The sequence below is a fragment of the Harmonia axyridis genome, chromosome X (assembly GCF_914767665.1).
Source record: "Harmonia axyridis chromosome X, icHarAxyr1.1, whole genome shotgun sequence".
Taxonomy (NCBI): Eukaryota; Metazoa; Arthropoda; class Insecta; order Coleoptera; family Coccinellidae; genus Harmonia; species Harmonia axyridis.
Window position 1 is genome coordinate 13,355,642 of NC_059508.1, and position 13,071 is coordinate 13,368,712.

Genomic DNA, 13,071 nt, shown 5'->3' on the forward strand with positions numbered 1-13,071 from the left:
ATCAGGGAAAAACTTACAATACATCCTTATTTTTTATGAATGAAAATGAATAAAAGAAATAATTTCCGCAAATTCTGTTAGTTTCCGCTATATCTACTGCAAAAGTTTGTTTCACACAATGCACGAATTCATGATTGCAATCTCCTAGGCTTAAACAATTATGAAAATGGAAAACGGCAAATTCGCGTGATGAACATGTTGATTGTGGTTTTAGGTAATACTTAAAGTACAAATTGAACTACTAAGTAGTTTCCTAAGCCTCGTAGCTTTTCGGACAAAATTTCCTTCGTGGAATTCTAACTCGTTGAGCCATGGATTCGGAAAACCATTAGCACTAGAGAAACTTACTACAGATTCGTGTTATCCATAAGTTGGCCATGTATGATGTACAATAAAGCAGGCAATGAAAACAAAAAGAACAAATCCTCCACTGCTGTAAACTCGCTATTCTGGAGATATTCCGTTGAGAAATTAGAGGGAATATTTCCCTCCTGTCAAAAATTCTATGTATCTGGAGAACAATTATCGAAAATTACAGCGATAATTGCATTGTAGGAAGCGAAACTGCACTGCGATAATTGTTCTGTTCATAGATGCTTAGTTTCTATGCATCTTACACAGTTCGAATCTATGGCAATTCCATTCTAAATCAGTTTGACAGGTAATGTAACAGTTTATTCGGGAAATATTCCCCCGAATTACACTCGTGCATCAAAATTACCGGATAATTTCGCATTCCAGCGTGTTTTCTTTGAAAAACTGCATTCGGTCATTTTCATTTTTGGAGAAAGAGCCCTCCACCTTCGGTGTCGGGCTCTTTCTCCAAAAATGAAAATGAACTCATGCAGTTTTTATGACAACACGCTGTCATGCAAAATTATCGGTAATTTTGATGCACTTGTGCAATTACTTACGATAATTTTCGCCAGACTCTTGAGGTTATAAGCATAGGTTAGTGCGTTCAATTCAATATGTTATCAAGAAACAAATCAAAATTTACATTTGGACTCTTCTTTGAGGTGGAATAATCTTGTCATGAATGGTTATAAAGGGTGTTTTTTTTAGAGCTATAGAACTTTAAATTGCAATGAGACAACGATGGATTATTCGATTGACATGAATTTTATTTATCCGCAGGATAATCTTGTGGCATTACATTTTAAATATGATTTCTGGCATATGACCGCCACGGCTGGCTCGGATGTAGTCCAATCTGGACGTCCAATTTTCGATGACTTTTTCTAACATTTGTGGCCGTATATCGGCAATAACATGGCGAATGTTATCTTCCAAATGGTAGGGTTTGTGGCTTATCCGCATACGCATAGACCAATGACTTTACATAGCCCCACAGAAAGTAGTCTAGCGGTGTTAAATCACAAGATCTTGGAGGCCAATTCACAGGTCCAAAACGTGAAATTAGGCGGTCACCAAACGTGTCTTTCAATAAATCGATTGTGGCACGAGCTGTGTGACATGTTGCGCCGTCTTGTTGGAACCACAGCTCCTGGACATCATGGTTGTTCAATTCAGGAATGAAAAAGTTAGTAATCATGTCTCTATACCGACCACCATTGACTGTAACGTTCTGGCCATCATCGTTTTTGAAGAAGTACGGACCAATGATTCCACCAGCTCATAAAGCGCACCAAACAGTCAGTTTTTCTGGATGAAACGGTGTTTCGACATACACTTGAGAATTAGCTTCACTCCAAATGCGGCAGTTTTGTTTGTTGACATAGCCATTCAACCAGAAGTGCGCTTCATCGCTAAACAAAATAAAATGGACGTAGTGCGCGATACGTATTCCGCACAGAACCATTATTTTCGAAATGAAATTGCACTATTTGCAAGCGTTGTTCAGGCGTGAATCTATTCACGATGAATTGCCAAACCAAACTGAGAATAAATCACTTGACAGCTGTTAAATCGGTCGCCATCTTGAACATTAATGCCAACTTAAAGTTATATACCTCGAAAAAAAACACCCTATACTATAATGAAATGTACTATACTATACTATAATACGCTGAGGAGTTTTTTGAAAAAGCATCTGAATAACATGAACCTATCATCTCTCAACGATTGGCAACTGCCAGATCTAGGTCTTCTGGTCAGCCTGCCTACCTCCTGATGCCTTATCAATATTCTTTGGACTGTTGATAGGCTAACGATAATTCTTCTAGCAACAGATCTCTGGCTCAACCTTGTTCAATGAGTGCCCTTATTTTTGCACACATCTTCGATTGGTAAACCCATTCTATGATGACCAATGTTGATCGCAACTGATAAACGATGAATTTATCGTGAAGAATTATTCGAAGATGGTTTCTTTTATCAAGTTTTTCAGCCCATATGTCTACATTTAGTTGATTTTCCAATGAAAGATAAATGAAGAACAATATATTATTGAATCAATTATAACACGTGAGTCTATTGGAAAAAGTAGTGTAAAATATTAGTGACCTTTTTTTCACTCGTCACTGTATTGAGTTCATCAACCTTCAACAATACCTTCCATCTAAAATAATGATGCGTTTTTCCATCGACATTCAAATGTCTGTACGAATAGAATAGAGCATCAAATCTTCGCACGAAAGAGGCAAATCTTCAGACGATAACGAAAAGAAAATCCATCCCAAAATACCCTCTTTGATGAAATTCCAGATATAACTGTGGCAAGTTTTTGTCATTGTGTGATTCTAAAACCCCCAGCATCCGAGGTAGGAGCAATTTTTCCCAACCACTATAACTACAGTCTGTGCACGAATAATTCCTTCAAGCCCCATTTGATCTTTTCAACTTTAATATTCCTTTTATCATCTTCCTTTCACTCTCCTCATATTCTACCGGAGAATGGTTCCATTCTTGTCTCGTAGCACCGTAGGCAAATCCAGGGAAACGGTTAGCTAACGCCAGAACGCTTTTTCATGTTCCAGCTTCACGGATATGCAGATAATATTTATAGAATTAATGTTCTGTTTAATTTTTACGACACAAGTCGCTGCGATTACGAAGCATCTCACGCAAACCACTTCAAGTATACGCTGTCGTCTCAATTTTGTTACACGAGATCAGGGAGCTTGAGAAATTGCCGCAGAAGATTATAGATATTATTAGCTAAAAATTATACAGGATCCTTATGGATGATCGTTTCATCAAGTTGGATTTGGATTATTTTTTTTCTCGTTACAGAATAGAAATTTAAGATCAGGCATTATTATTAATATTCATTATATCTTATGCGAACAAAAAATTAGATTTCGCTTCTCTACGCGGACATTTTGTGGTGGAATTTGAAAAATTAATGTAAACAGTACGCAAATGTCAAATGAGTTCAGTGTCAAATACGTATATACTTGATCTCCAGTTTTAATGAGGGATTCAAGGCTTGACTTGATATTCAAGCAACTTGATTTGAGCTTGACTTGAAATAAACTCGAGTTCAAGTCAAGTAGTAGTTTTTCAATGTTGAGTCAAGTACTTAATAAATAAATTCTTGACTTGACATTGAAAAACTTCACTTTACTTGAACTTGAGTTGATTTCAAGTTAAGTAGCTTGAATATCAAGTCAAGCCTTGAATCCTTAGTTTTAATTAATGTTGTCGTTCTGAATGGATTATTACAACGCAAAATAAGTATAGTTCTTCCACTCAACGTCTTTCTCCCAATGAAGAAGACTATTTATACAAGGTCAGTTCTCTCCCTATTTTTTTTTCTCCTGTAATATAAAACAGGCCAATTGAAAAATCCCCGGTCAACCATAGTATTAAACATTGTTTTTCGCAAAATTCGAATTTATTATTCAACATAGTTGCCTTCGAAGGCGATTCAGCGATTATAGCGATCTTCCAACTTTTTGTAGTACGATTTGTTTTTCTCTTCAAAATAGGCCTTAGTTTCGGCAATTACTTCTTCATTGGCTCTGAATTTCTTTCCAAAGAGCATTCTTTTGAGGTCTGAGAACAGAAAAAAGTCTTTCTTTCTTCAAATGGGGCTGTTTTTCAACGATTTCATCCTTTAAACGGTCCAATAACGCTATATAATAATCGCTGTTGATGGTCTGGCCCTTTTGGAGGCAATCAATGAACATTATACTTTGCGCATCCCAGAATACTATTGCCATAACCTAGCCAGGTGACTGTTGTGTTTTTCCTCGCTTTGGATTAGGTTCATCGTGTGCAGTCCACTCAGCTGACTGTCGATTGGACTCCGGAGTGAAATGAGGGAGCCACGTTTCATCTATTGTCATATATCGACTCAAAAATTCAGGTTTATTGCACTTAAACAGCTTCAAACATCGATTTTTTTCCATCTTTTCGCAAATAACAAAAGTAGCTACACTCAGAACGCAATATCTCACAAACTAACGGTCGGACTGCAGTCAAATTTTGACACGTATCGTTTGAAGGTTGGTACTAACTAAAAATCATATGGATTTAATTCTAGCACCGCCATCTGTGCATCAAACCGAGGACTTTTCGATTGGCCTAATAACTAACTCAAATTGTTTGATAAATATATTCATATTAAATCTTAGTTGTGCTATTTCAATGATGATCCCATTGAGGAAATGAATATCTAATCATTTTCAACTAAATGAAAAATATTTACATATAGGGTGTTCATCAAAAAATTGAGACCAAAAACTCAATATTTCCGAAATGAAATACTTTTCGACAAATCAGTCTTGTGTTATCATTTCAAGTGCTCAAGCTTTCGAAAAAGAACTCTTATAGCTTCTTAATCAACGTCATTCCCCCTTTTCGGCTGTTTATTTATGAGAATATTAAAGGAAAACAATTATGAGTAATCAACATGATTAGTATATGGTTAAACCTACGTATTCCCTTTTAGTTGGAGCAAAAAGAAAATCCTCGCGTTTCAATTTCAAGTTACAACGCGATGTCAAGAATTCTTACGTTTTTATAGCACGCAATATCAAAGACGGCAGTGAGCTGAAGTCTCTATACGAGCGTGGAAAACCGCGAAACTTCTGCCCGTTTTCACTGAAATTTACGGCTGTGGTATCAGAAAAAGACTGTAAACTTTTTAGTCCGACATTCTGCATACGTTCACCTGACATTTCTAGGCTAAACATCCCTGATAAGCTGACGTAAAGGGATACGAAAAAATCCTCAGTTACAGTTAATTTTCGCTTTTGTTCTATTTCTCGATCCCGCGAAATTCGTTTGGTTTACATTCAACGAATTTGGTTATTTTAGAGGGAATAGATGAAAGGTTTCTTGAGCTTGGTAACTTCAAATTCCTGTAGAAGACAGAAATATTATTGGAATTAAATTCTTATTATTATGATCTGAGAATAATTTTATTGCATTCATTTTTTATTGATTTTTGAGAACATTAACTCTTCTACTTCTTGGATCTTGCAGGGTCAAAGTTTCGAAGAAACTTTTTGGAACGATCCAACCCAGGAAGATCCCGCCAGAGTTTTCTCTCTCGGTTTTTTCCTTCTGAAACCCTTTCTTGTGAGTACATTTGCCTAAACCACAGAAACTGCCATATTTGGAGTGAAGCTAATACTCAAGTGTATGTCGAAACACCGTTACATCCAGAAAAACTGACTGTTTGGTGCGCTTTATGGGTTGGTGGAATCATTGGTCAGTACTTCTTCAAAAACGAGGATGGCCAGAACGTTACAGTCAATGGTGATCGGTATAGAGCCATGATTACTAACTTTTTCATTCCTGAATTGAACAACCATGATGTCCAGGAGCTGTGGTTCCAACAAGACGGCGCAACATGTCACACAGCTCGTGCCAAAATCGATTTATTGAAAGACACGTTTGGTGACCGCCTAATTTCACGTTTTGGACCTGTGAATTGACCTCCAAGATCTTGTGATTTAACACCGCTAGACTACTTTCTGTGGGGCTACGTAAAGTCATTGGTCTATGCGGATAAGCCACAAACCCTTGACCATTTGGAAGACAACATTCGCCGTGTTATTGCCGATATACGGCCACAAATGTTGGAAAAAGTCATCGAAAATTGGATGTCCAGATAGGACTACATCCGAGCCAGCCGTGGCGGTCATATGCCAGAAATCATAATGTAATGCCACAAGATTATCTTGCGGATAAATAAAATTTATGTCAATCGAATAATCCATCGTTGTTTTATTGCAATTTAAAGTTCTATAGCTCTAAAAAAAACACCCTTTATAAAAAACGCGTCTCAAATTCCAACGAGTCAGACTGTTATGTTCCATAATGTTCAGAAACGTCTCTATCCTCGAATGAATGGGCTCAATGAATCGTGCAATGATTGAAATCAAATCAGTTGGAGCCATAATAATTCGAAACAGAATACTTCAATGTGCTGTTCACGAAACAGGCTTAATTTCGATCGTCGCCTAACTTTTCCCTTAATTTCTTCCAGAACCGCATCAAGATATTCAGATTCTCTGTCCTCCCCCCTATTCGTTTTGCGAAATTGAATTAAACATCTGCAAAAACGGATTTATGCCCCCTAAATGACATTTTCCGAGCGTACGATTTTCCGACTTGTATCTGTTAGATAATCTAGTGAACTGGCGAAGGAGCGTCCCCTGGAGAAAGTTGTGTAGATTTTAGTCGGTTAACCAAACGAAATACATTTTGGTTACATCCCCTGATGAAATTTTCGATTAAAATATCATTATCACGATTTATCCAGCATTAAACTCATTCAGAATTGTATTTAAGTGTAATGGGGTATTTCTTTCCTTCTCTCTCCACAATATGAAGGCCAGTGGAATTTGGGATAATTGTTCATCCTGAAATTTCATTCGTACCCTACCACTCTTATTTTCACTACTTTCTTCTACAGTGCTCAGAGCAGCTCAACTTCCCTTGTATGGTCTTCTACTGGTATCTGCAGGTTTTGCATCAATATGCCCTTTGGCCACTAAAAATTTACTCAGTTTGCTGTTTATGTTCTTACAACTGTGCCAGTTGATTGCTACTTCTTTTTCATAGTGACGTATCAGGTCCCTCTTTCGTTGGCGATCACTTCAGAGAATGCTTGCTGGTCTTCTACCAATCTGAATAATTTCTCAACGCTGCTGCTGGCTGTTCAGTCTCGGACTTTCTTCAGCCCTACACTTTGCCCTTCATTACAAGTTGTAGCTTCGAATATTGCCGTTTCCTTGGAAAGTGTCTCAGATAGAAAATTTCCTAAGTTTGATGATGTCCAACAAATCCTTATCATTATAAGCTCTCCTCAGAACCGAGCTTGAACATCAGTATAACTTGTTCTGGAGGTCTAGAAATTCTGGCCATACGTCGGTGAATCCACATCTCGAACGCCTCCAGCCTATGAAGGGTGCTGATTTATAGAGTCCATGTCTCCAAAACAGGACTGACCATATCCAGCATTTTACCCAGTTAAGATCTCGTATTGTTGAGTCTGAAGCGGGCTCTCCCAGTGAGATATCTTATTTCTTTATCGCGGTGTCTTCCATTTACATTGCAACCAAGTTAGGAGCAATGGTCAACACGTTGGATGTTCAGAGTTACTCTGATATCACTGTTGTTTCTACTAGACAGCATCATTTTGGTTTTTCTTAGATTGGTGCTGAAGCATGGCAAATGGCGTTCAGTTGAGAGAGGATATTCTGTTGATCTCAGCAAGCAGAAGAGTATCATCTGCATACAAAATCGTGCGAATGTGTGAATCCACTGGTCTTTGTACCCATCAGAGTAAGGGTTAACTAGAAGAGGCGACATTATGCATCCCAGACATACCATTCTTTCAGATCCTGCTGTTCATTCTCCAGCGTTTAGAGTCATTCAAAACATTATCCATTTACTCCTGCAGTTGGATAAGCAGATCGAAGTATAGTCATGAATATCTAATATAACAAAAAAACCGTAGGAGACCTATTATAGAACCTTGTGGTATACCTGATCGAATATCTCTGGTTATCGTCCTCGTTTCTCTTATGTTGATAATAATTTCCTGTTTTCTTTGACAGCTGTGCACTATTTGTGTCAGTTTCCTTGAATATTCGAGTTCCATCAACGCAAAAATCTAATATTTTGGTGACAGCACAAATAACTGAAATAAAAAGTACCTGGACATAACAATCAATGCTTTGTCTGTCATTCATCGGCATCTAAAACACTAAACAATTTTCCTTGGTTATGTATATAATTTTCGTTGTCATGAATCAAATGAATCCAAGCTAGATTTGAATAAAACAAGAGAGTCGCAATGTATTAAATATAATACACAAAACTACATACGTAATCAAATTCAAGGAAACATTATTCTCTTGAATTCTTCTCTAGGGGCATTCTGGCGACAATCTGTCTAGAATAAAACATATTCTGTTGGATTTATGCGAAAATATATACCATGTCTACATTGTGAACGTAATATTGTCGCAAATTCCAAAATTATATTCTTTCTTGAAGACCGCAATCCATTCATTTAGTGCCCTACAGGGAAATGCGCACAGATAGAGCCCAAAATGTCCTGAAGGAAACTAGATTTGCATTTCTCTTCCTGGAAAGAAATGCCAGACGTGAGTGAGATATTGAGTGGGCGGATTCGAAATATTAAGGCTTAGCTGGGGATTTGTCATGCGATTAGACCGGGTTGTGATCTCCAAGAGAACCGAATTAGTTGATCTTTCGCAAGGGATTCATCCTCACTGAATACTCGAAAACTTATGAATTTTGAGATGTTATTAGGCCAATTGGAAAGTCCCCGGTCTGATGCACAGATGGCGATGCTTGTATTAAATCCATATGATTTTTAGGTAGTACCAACCTGCAAACGATACGTGTTAAAATTTGACAGCAGTCCAACCATTAGTGCTGATAAAATGTTGCTTTTTGAATGTAAAAAATACAGTTGAAGCAAAATCTTGGCTTGATGAAGAGTTTCCGGTGTCTGCACCTGGAAAATCTACCATCAATGATTTGTATGCTAGGTTTAAAGGTGGTAAAATGAGCACCGAAGACGGCGACGCAGTGGACGCCCAAAAGTACCTGTCACCGACGAAAAAATCAAAAAAGTTCACAAAATAATTTTGAATGACCGTAAAGTAAAGTTGATCGAGATAGCGGACATTGTGAAAATATTATCTAAACCTGAAATCTTGAGAAATCATATCATTCGCGAATATTTGTACATGAGAAAGCTCTGTACAAAATGGGTGCCGCACGAGCTCACAATCGATAAAAAGCAACAAAGTATCAATGATTCTGAGCAGTGTTTGAAGCTGTTTATGTGCAATAAACCTGAATTACGAATTGAAAACAATGGCAAATTTGTATGACTTTGGCTTCGAATTGCCTCTGCATCCACCGTATTCGCCAGATCTGGCCCCCAGCGACTTTTTTCTGTTTTCAGACCTGAAAAGAATGCTCGCTGGAAAGAAATTTAACGCCAATGAAGAAGTAATGGCCGAAACTGAGGCCTATTTTGAAGCGAAAGACAAATCGTACTACAAAAACAGTATCGAAATGTTGGAAGATCGCTACGATCGCTGTATCGACCTCGAAGGTAACTATGTTGAATAATAGAATCGACTTTAGCCAAAAGAATGTGTTCTACTATGGTTGACCGGGGACTTCAATTGTCCTGTTTAATACATTTTATTATCTATGATAATGACTGTATTAGTTCCCCTAACTGGTTGCAATTCTTCACATGTTGATTCAGGGACATTTTTCAAATGCAACTTATTTCAGGATGAACAAATCGTATCACATTACATTGAAGTGCTTTTGGAACCTGAGTGGCATTTCGAACATTTGCAACTGGGACGCCTATCTCAATTATTGTATTCCTTTTCTCTATCTCTACACAATCAACTATTTATACTCTGAGAGAAAACTCCTGAAATGCATTTCCTCTGTATCTGCTCACTTAGAATCACCCTTTCAAACCAATTTCACACCTTCTCTTCTAATTAAAAAAAAAAGTGTTCATTATTTCTCTGAAATCTTAAGATGGGAAAACTATTCCAGCAATTAGAGATGAAATGCTTTTCTTATTGAGTTTCAGAGAGAGTGTTCACTTGGACAAAATAATACACCAATCTCCGAAGGATTCTATAAGTTTTATAAAGGGAGAAAATCAATAAGAATTTATGTATGTAAAGGAAAAATTCATACCAATATTTCAGTAGTGGGCCGTCCCAACGTGAACAACCTATCGCTTTGCGGCGTATCTGTAAGAAAAAGAATTGCCATAAATCCAAAATATTGAAAAAATTAAATCATATAAGTTGAATGACTCATAACTGATGAATGTTATTCAACATGAGAAAAATACAATTTACAGAAATCTTCAATGAACATTATGTGAATATGTGCGGGTTTCTTCATTATTTCTAATAGTTTATGAATTCCATTTTATTTTATGAAAGGCGAAAACCTCTACTTCTTTTTTGTTGATGATAATAATAACTATGACATATGTGTAAACAGGATGGACGGGATTTTCGTTTAAAAAAATCCTAAAAATGATTTGAAAAAAACCATGGCAAAATTTCATGAATTGGGCTTCGAATTGCTTCTGCATCCACCGTATTCGCCAGATCTGTCCCCCAGCGACTTTTCTCTATTCTCAGACTTCAAACGCCGAGTGCTCGCTAGAAAGAAATTCAGCACCAATGAAGAAGTAATCGCCGAAACTGTTGCCTATTTTGAAGCGAAAGACAAATCGTTCTACAAAAATGGTATCGAAAAGTTGTAAGATCGCTATAATCGCTGTATCGCCCTCGAAGGCAACTATGTTGAATAATAAACTCGAATTTTATCAAAAAGATGTGTACTCCTATGGTAGACCAGGGACTTTCCAATTGGCCTGTTACATAACACAAGCACAATGTGCTCAGATGGGCTCTCGTTCGTCGATGGTAATATTCAGAATAATGTTGCAATTAATTTAATTATGTTTACATGGGCACCATGTAGTTGGAATCAGAGATGAATTTGTTTTGATTTGAATTGAAATGAACGACAAATGATATTGTGTTGAGAGTATCATTTTGTGTTTCCATTGAGTGTTACTTTTCAGGTTAATAATATTGTAATTGAATTAGTATCAAAATTTCGTTGGAATAACAAATGAATACGTATTTGATCAAGCGATTCGAATGACAAATTACGTTCAATTAAAAGTCAAAGTGAACAGTATGCGTCCAACTATTTTTATGGGAATGGTATTTTATATTTCCTGATACTGTGCTTTTAGTGTTTCGTGGAAGTATTATTATTGAAGTCAATAGGGAACATTCACAATTTGATTAAGAAAAAATTCGTTTGAAGGCACTTTGATTGCAATTTATGGAACTAATTGCATATAGCTCCAAACGAATACCGGAAGCAAGAAATTAAATTAACCTTATCAACTTCTGTCGAGAGATCGGAATAATTCTTTTTCCTTTTCTATTAAATTTTCCCTTTTGTGTTCAAGTCACACAGAATGCTGGTTTGAGGGAGGGGTGAATATAGAACGAAAAGAAATTTAAAAAAAAATTCTTTTTACAATTACAAGATTGAACTGGAGGTCGAAGTAAATACTGAAGATAATAAAAGTACATAGAAATAAAAATATTTTTTCTTTCAGATGCTCCTAGGATATATAATAAATTCTCAATATCATATAGGGATTCACGGCTTGGCTTGATTTTCAAGCTACTTGGCTTGAGCTCAACTTGATATCAAGTCAATGAAAAAATAAGTATCTAAATATTTAGAAACCTCCAGGCTCAGTTTGATGATTTCATAATTTTCCATCCAGGATCTAAGACACATGAGGCATCTTATAGATTTGTCTCATAACCTATTGCCGGTTTTTGTAACTGTAAGAGCAGCCCTGGAAAATCTCTTTCAACAGAAGCTAAAGATGCAGGCGTTGATAAAAAATCCTTGGCCATTTTGGCCAAGTTTGGAAAGATCCACCGATAGATTTCATAAAAACGTAAAGTCACACTGGCGAATGCTTCAGTCTCTCGGCGCTCGAGGAATCTCCTTATGCAGTCTGAGCGCCCACGAAATTGCAGAAATAAATGCCGTGCAACTCGTGCATATCAAGCTCAAGTAATATCAACTAGCTCGATATCAAGTCAAGCAATAAATATCTGAAATCAAGTCAAGCTCAAGTAGGTAATTTTTCACGAGCTTGATTTTCAAGTCAAGTAGTTCGTTAAAATGTCAAGCTACTTGGCTTGGTGAATCCCTAAATATCATACAATATTCAAATTCAAATGATACAACAATCAAACGACATTGCACTAAGTTTTGAGTCATGACTTCTCGATAATTCATTCTACCACATCTTAAATTCAAATTTGAGGTTATTTCGTTGGATGTTTCTGAATCTATTTCATATAATTCTGTTAATTTTTTTGAATCAGTCGAAAAGTCATATCTAGGATCAGTCAAACACGTGAATGATGATAACAAAGATTGATCTGTTACTAAATCTGAAATTTTGAATCCAGATGTTTCTATAGCCTCGTAACTTTTTCCGAGCAGCAAAATTGCTTATATGTGGCCCTAAAGCACTCCCTCCAACCTGAGGTAGGTCGGCAGGCAGTAGTAATACGGTATTTTTAATTACAAATCCCGCTGCAAAGATTCACGGTAAGGAACGTCTTTGAGACAATTTGCTGGAATTTATGACCAAGGCGAAACAGAATCAGGAAAAAGTTGGACTGCTGTAATATCTTATACCTTTAACTTCGACCACTGCGAAAGTAAATCATTGCCACTGTCGCATATATTTCAGATTGGACATGAACACGGAGCCAGCATGTTGCAAAGCTGCCCCTGTTTTGGGAGCCACCCAAAATTTGTATTCTAGTGAAATATATCGTCCAAAGTTTTCGGGGCACATATCGCCGAACATGTTTATCTAATCGTCCGTTTACGTTTTGCAAGAATGCTTAATTGTACTCGGTACGCCCAACCTAATTTCCCAAATTCATGTTGAAATCATCATTCTGACCAATTTACTGCATCTACATTCTTGAACTGTGAACCGACTGCGTTGGTATAAACTTGGAACTTGAAAATTGATGTCCAAATCCAGAGCTTCCTCATCTG

General features: G+C 36.9%; 1 protein-coding gene across 1 annotated transcript in view; it reads right to left on the reverse strand.

Moving 5' to 3' along the window:
* LOC123685628 overlaps positions 1-13,071 on the reverse strand; it is a 180,915-nt gene that overhangs the window by 45,375 nt on the left and 122,469 nt on the right. Inside the window, exon 2 of the mRNA XM_045625377.1 lies at positions 10,132-10,187. The gene's annotated coding sequence lies outside the window, so the exon portion shown is untranslated. The remainder of the gene's footprint in view (positions 1-10,131; positions 10,188-13,071) is intronic.